The sequence below is a fragment of the Glossina fuscipes genome, unplaced genomic scaffold (assembly GCF_014805625.2).
Source record: "Glossina fuscipes isolate IAEA_lab_2018 unplaced genomic scaffold, Yale_Gfus_2 144, whole genome shotgun sequence".
Classification (NCBI taxonomy): Eukaryota; Metazoa; Arthropoda; class Insecta; order Diptera; family Glossinidae; genus Glossina; species Glossina fuscipes.
Genome location: NW_023998487.1, coordinates 878,902 through 884,811, shown reverse-complemented (window position 1 = coordinate 884,811; position 5,910 = coordinate 878,902).

Below are 5,910 nucleotides of genomic sequence, written 5' to 3'. Positions count from 1 at the left end.
TACGCTTCAACTATATTGAAAGACTTTCGAAATATTTGAATGGAATGCGAGAGTTATTATGTCAAAATGTCCGATTAGTTGCCTTTCTAACAAAGATGGCATCTATATTACTAATTTTTGGGGTACGTTCGTCGCGATTATTGAGCTATGGTTTCTAACGTATGTAACGCGACGGTTTGGAATACGATACTCTGACTGACCAATTAATCTTTCAATCTTCGCTCTATGTTAAAATACTGCTGACGAACAAGAAAAATTTCGAAGCAAATCTCATGTAACTTTCATCTTCTAAGTGATTTGGTAATGGATGATAATTTCCTAAAGGCACACCGTAAACTGAACTTGCTTCTCGGGATTTTATATTTGAATTAGTAATTGGCTGCATCTATAAAACGGTGGTGTTTTGCAAGCATATATATCAATGAAACGGTGAAAGGGCATGGTTAACTTCTATACAATTTTTTCACATTGAACAAATAGTCCATTTTCCGCAGTGTTTCGGTAATGGGACCAATTAAATTACAAATTTTTTAAATTTGTAGCTTGAAGGGTTTTAAGGTGCATGCTGTGTTAATCTCCAATGAATCATGAATCTACTAAATTTACGATATACATCAACTTAGTGTGGAATTTAAAATAAAACAATGCAGGCAGTATTAAAATGGTGTCCTCCAGGGAATTTCTGACAATTCTACTGCTAAAAGAATATTTTCAGTTCATTGAAGTTAAGACAGTCACTCGTTCTCCTAGGAGCATTGTAAAGTATGTAGCACTATACGTTACAAAATTCATGGCACACCTACCCACGGTACGATTCCTGTACCGTAAGGCGTAAGAAGGAATATTCGTATTAAGAGTAACACTTTAAGGCTTTTTTCCCCTAGGGGAACTTGAGATTTACATATGCAAAACGAAACAATATTTTTATTTCATTCAACTGGACATATTCAATTTTAAAGCCGCATTCGTATATTCACCCATGTAAACCCAGCGTGTGTTAGTATTTAATGTTTTTTAGTACATAAAAACTCGAGTCGATGATATGGTGCTTTTCTATCAAAAACAACTAAAGGACAAGATGTCCCAACATTTTATTCAAATGCAAAGTAGTAACATCTTAGAACCTTTGGGTGCTTCTATTATCAATTGCAGTGGTGCCGCAAGTATCCTATTAAATTGTTACACTGTATCAAACGTTTGCAAAACAAAAGCATATCGATTTTGCGTTTTAAGTGATGGGTAGGTATGGTCGAGATGTACGAAGAAAGAGAACAAAGTGAACGTAGGTACCATATATAACTTGTGTTCATTTCATGGTTTACTTCAAATTAAAGAAACTGAAATTTTACGTTCGCCAAATTCTTCAATAAAAAATTTGTGTGAAAATATTCTGTGAAGCAATGTGAAGAAGTGTTTTATAATAAAAAAGTTTTATTCAAGGAATAATTTATATTTATAATTTATATTTATAATTTATTTATAATTTATTTATATTAGAATATATTTGAAGCAACTTGTCACACCATACATCACTTATTTTAGTTGGCTGGTTAACTATTTAATTCACAAAAATGGTTTGCTAGAATATATTCTAGCAAATGCTGCAATATTCTAGAGTATTCTAGAAAATTTAAAATATATATGTATGCAAATATGCAAATAGTAATTAAATTAAGTAGAGACAAATTATTCCTACAATACAACCATTTAATTATAAAAAATTTTTCAAATATGTTCCCAGAATACTTTAAGTGCTATTGCTTTGGAAAGCAAGCTTTGATAGAGTGGGAAATTTAGTAGAACTCTTACCAATGGAAGTAATGAGAGTGAAATAAAAAGCTATTAAATACATACTAACTAACAGTGCTACCGTCATTATTGATAACAGACACCTCAAAATCTACAGAGAATTAACTAAGGTGTATTTTCAACAAAATGTTGGGACATCTTGTTATTTCGTTGTCTACCGTTCTGCGAAACCCAAACACAGACGCAGTAATCGTTATGGAAGCTCACAACTGAGTCAGCAATTTTTTATCTTATTTGATTAAAAACTATACCAGAAAAATACAAAAAAAAATTTGTTTACGCAGCTTAAATTGATTTTTCATGGTGTGTAAATAAATGAATATGTCATGGACTTTTTCTTTTCTTCCTTTTTTCTCTCGTTATTTATAAAGAGAATTCGCAAATAAAAGACTTTATCATTTAATATTTTAAAATTATTTGTTGTAATTGTTTATTTTTCGGCGAATAACAACAATGAAAGTAATATACAAAACATTAAAGGGACTCTGTGAATACACATTCTATTACATCGATCGATTCAGAATCAATTTCGTATTCGTCTTGAGCTTGTTGCACTTGTTGTTGTGCAAAATTTTTGATAGAAGGAAAAAAATTCAATTCAGTGCATTCATACATTGTTTACTTTTGAAATGAAATGTTACACCCACCACCGAAGAATGTTTGCAACACGCAAAGCCTGCTCCTGCCGACTGTTTGTCTGTCTCTCTGATGTTTCGCTGATGTTAGAATTCTCACTATTTAAGATATTTTGACAAAGTGGATTTACTGACTGATAAATTTGAAAATATATTTGTACCCTGGCATTTGCAAAGATTAAAACAATAGTGTAACCTTGATAAAAATAAGAACTACGTAGAACACAATAATTTGTAAGGTATTGTAAAAATGCATGCGAACGCACAAATCAATGTGCTTGTTTTGACGTGCGCCCTAATATATGAAACTTATTATTTCGTACGATCAATGGAATCGAACAGTACTGGCAACGCGACAACTGTCGAAAGCTATTATATTGAACTTAATAACTGGATCTTCGATGATTGAGGCGATTATACGAACTACACTAAGCTCTTATAATTCGCGTGTAGGTGCCAGAAAACAGTGCTTTGATTTGGAAGCACAAAATGTATCTGCCGTTGAATGTCACCAAATCTTGACCAAATCCCAAGAAGATGGGCGTACCGGTTGCTGTTCCGAAAGAAAAAAAGAAAAGAAAGGACCCGAAACTGCGAAGAAGTTTACTATAGGTTCGATCTAAATTTTTCCCATTAACAACAGACAATATATCAGTCAACTTGACGGATTTTCGATTGTGAAAATTCAACATGAGGAAGTCAATATCTTTAAACTTTTACTATTTTGATGCAAATGTGGTATTGTATATCTACTTCTACAAAAACGGGTCCGAAAGTTATAGAGCGTTGAGCATGAAAAGGTCTCCCATGTCCCTTTCGAAAGACCTTGGCCTTAAAACAAAGTGGCGTGCCAAATATTTCGAAAATTTGCGAATTTTAGGTGGACGATATGCTTAAATAGATGGACACTAATTGGACAGATTTGGTCGAATCGATTGGTACTATAAAAGATCTGAAGTGGGTATGTTTGAGCTGATGTTGTTTTCTACATAGTTTTTTGGTTTTTTTTGTTAGTGACACGTACCCAGTTGTCTTCGTGTACTTGCTTTTATTTCGTCAAGCTCGCAGCGCTAGTTTTCTCGAATTTTTTCAATTATGAGGTATTCACTTCACTTAAGGCTCTTCGAAGAAATATAAATGATATTAATACTTTCTTTGCCGTCTATCTAATATCCCATTGCATCTATATTGTCTACGTTATATTTAAACTAAAACTTATAATTTCTCAACAACGGGTTACCTTGCGTCAAATAAAGCTGCTATAATGAGTTGCCAAGCTCTAGAATTTTGCAGGGGGCTTAAGCACGCCGTCTCAGTTTTATGCGTATCATTGATGACGTAGATATATGTTAAATATTTCGGCATTTATTTTCCGCTTTGCCCGATATTCGAATGCGCTACCGCAGACTCTGAAATCCTTTGCTTGGTCCTTGAATGGTTTTAAACACTTCTTTCGATTTCTGAATTGACTATGACTAAGATTAGTATTCTAGTTGTTTCTCCCCACATGCTTTATAGTAACAAATAAATGAAAAAACAAATATACGAGTTCGGTTTTAATTTTTCTTCTGCCTTGTTCACTCACGTATGATGACGTACTCTAAGTATCTATTTTCTTCACATTGGTATTGCAAGCTACCATTATTAGGTTAGTACTATGCAGCTTTCAAGGTTTTGGATGAATTATTAGCAGACTTTTTTTAGAATATTCAAATTCTTTTACCATACATAGTATTTATATATACGAACGTTTTTTATGAGAAGGATTTAACAAATTAACCTTTAGAACTTTTAACTTTATGGATTTGCTGTCTTCATTTTGGCGCCAATTTAAAAGAACTGGAGGCTGTAACGGACGAACGCGCATGTCAATGCTGAGCCATCCAGTTCTGGAGAAATGCGGGGGTTTTAAATTTTATCCTACAGACATAACTCAGGCGTTTACAGCCAAATAAATTCCCGTGTTTTAACTTATGTAGGAATCAACGAACGGATAAAACCTGATTACCGAACGGAATGATCGCACGCCCTGGGTCACCCTTTTCTCCTCCCTACCTACAGTCTCCACAGTCCTATAATTTTTACTAGGCGACCCGGAAGAGTTTGTCCACAACAGCAGATTGGGGGAGAAGACTTCTTCAGGATCCATTGGTGAGTTGCAATTGTATGACCAAGGCGAATTATCGAAAATGTTTGGATCTTGGTTTTCTCAACATTTGTTGGATATAGAGGTGGAGTTAATTGAGGGTTAATGCAAGAGTAGTGTTGATGATGGTATTGTAAATTTCCTTCTGCAATTTTCTCTTTAACTTTTCTTCCAATGTATCTTTGAAGATCCAACTTTTCCATTTCCATTTCGAAGTCGAAGGGTTCCGGGTAGCTTGTAATACAGACAAACTGTCAGTAACAATGACGGTTTTGGGCAAGGTTGGCAGCGTGAAGGATAGCTCTGGCTTCGGTTATGGAAGTTGAAGTGCTTTCGTGAAATATGTGGTTGAGAAGAACCCGTCCTGTAGCATCTACCACTGCACAAGCAGGAGGCAGGCCAGGAGATTTTGAGCCGTCTGTGAACAAAAGATTCCAACCAGTACTCTCCAATACTTGGGTTTTCTCAGCTACATTAGATTCCTGAAGACGTAATTTGGAGTATCTTCTTTCTTGTGCATAGACAGTGAGATGTCAAAAGAGCAGTCTTTCAAAATCCAGGGAGGTTTAACACCAAAAGAGCGGGACATTTTTAAGGGAATATTCAATTCCTTTGCGATGCACAAACAATGGTCGATTGCAGATGGTGACTTTGGAATTTTCTTCGCAATAATAATCTTTCTTACGTCTTTTCCAAGCAACGTACTATATGAAATTCATCCTTGTTAAAACAGAATTTTTTAACCGAAGACAGTGTGTTTTCCAACGATAATTGTTGGAAAAAGTGAGCCCGAGAACATGCAGCGTCTGCACGTTTAGTACTAGTAAGTCGTTAATATACATCAGTAGATTTCCTGCATCGTAAATCTACTTTCGACAAATGTGCAATTTTTTAGATTTTTGTACAGAAATTTTAGCCCCTGACGAGTTCGCCCATGCGGAGATCTCTCGTCCAATAGATTCGAGGATGTTGATTGCTTTCGTGTTGTCTTTTTCTTTCATAAAGACAATGTTCCACTCTTGGTACACGGCAAAGAATTTTGCTAATTTCGTTGAAGGCGATCTGGAAAAGCGTGACAGAGAGAGGAGATCCTTGCTGAATGCCATTCTTTAGCGGAAAGGAATCAGAAAGATGATTGTTGATTCTAACTTTGAACCGCCGATGCGACATGAATGATTTGATGTAGTTGAAGAATTTGGGTCCAACATTTCATGATTTCAAGAGTCTTAAGATAACATGAAGACCAACTCTGTCAAATGCTTTTTCGAAATCAATTGAGAGAATTGTTACGTGATTTCGTTCGGAAATTGCTTTGCTTGT